Source organism: Eimeria mitis, genomic scaffold (genome assembly GCF_000499745.2).
Source record: "Eimeria mitis Houghton genomic scaffold, Emh_scaff3729, whole genome shotgun sequence".
NCBI lineage: Eukaryota > Apicomplexa > Conoidasida > Eucoccidiorida > Eimeriidae > Eimeria > Eimeria mitis.
The window spans coordinates 4,011-4,266 of record NW_013572070.1 but is presented as its reverse complement, the minus strand read 5'-3'; the positions used below and the strand labels follow the sequence as shown (position 1 = coordinate 4,266).

At 33.6% G+C, this 256-nt stretch overlaps 1 protein-coding gene across 1 annotated transcript in view; it reads right to left on the bottom strand.

The window, feature by feature from the left end:
• Window positions 1–256, bottom strand: part of EMH_0068970 (nuclear cap binding protein, putative) — a gene marked incomplete at both ends in the record, with an annotated part of 1,942 nt that overhangs the window by 1,271 nt on the left and 415 nt on the right. The window lies entirely within an intron of this gene.

Below are 256 nucleotides of genomic sequence, written 5' to 3'. Positions count from 1 at the left end.
CCACATCAAGGCCCGCTTAGTGGGGTTAGGGTTTAGGGTTTAGGGTTATTAAAAAAAGCAGAAACAGATATTTAGGGGAGAAAGAAGAAGTTATGTTTACGTAAACCCTAAACCCTAAACCCTAAACCCTAAACCCTCGCATGCAGCCCCAGGGCGGAAGGGGCCCCTAGTTGTTGTATTTTGTTGTTTAATTTTAATTTATAATTTAAAATATTTTTATTTTTTATTTTTAATTATATTTATTTATTTTATTTTG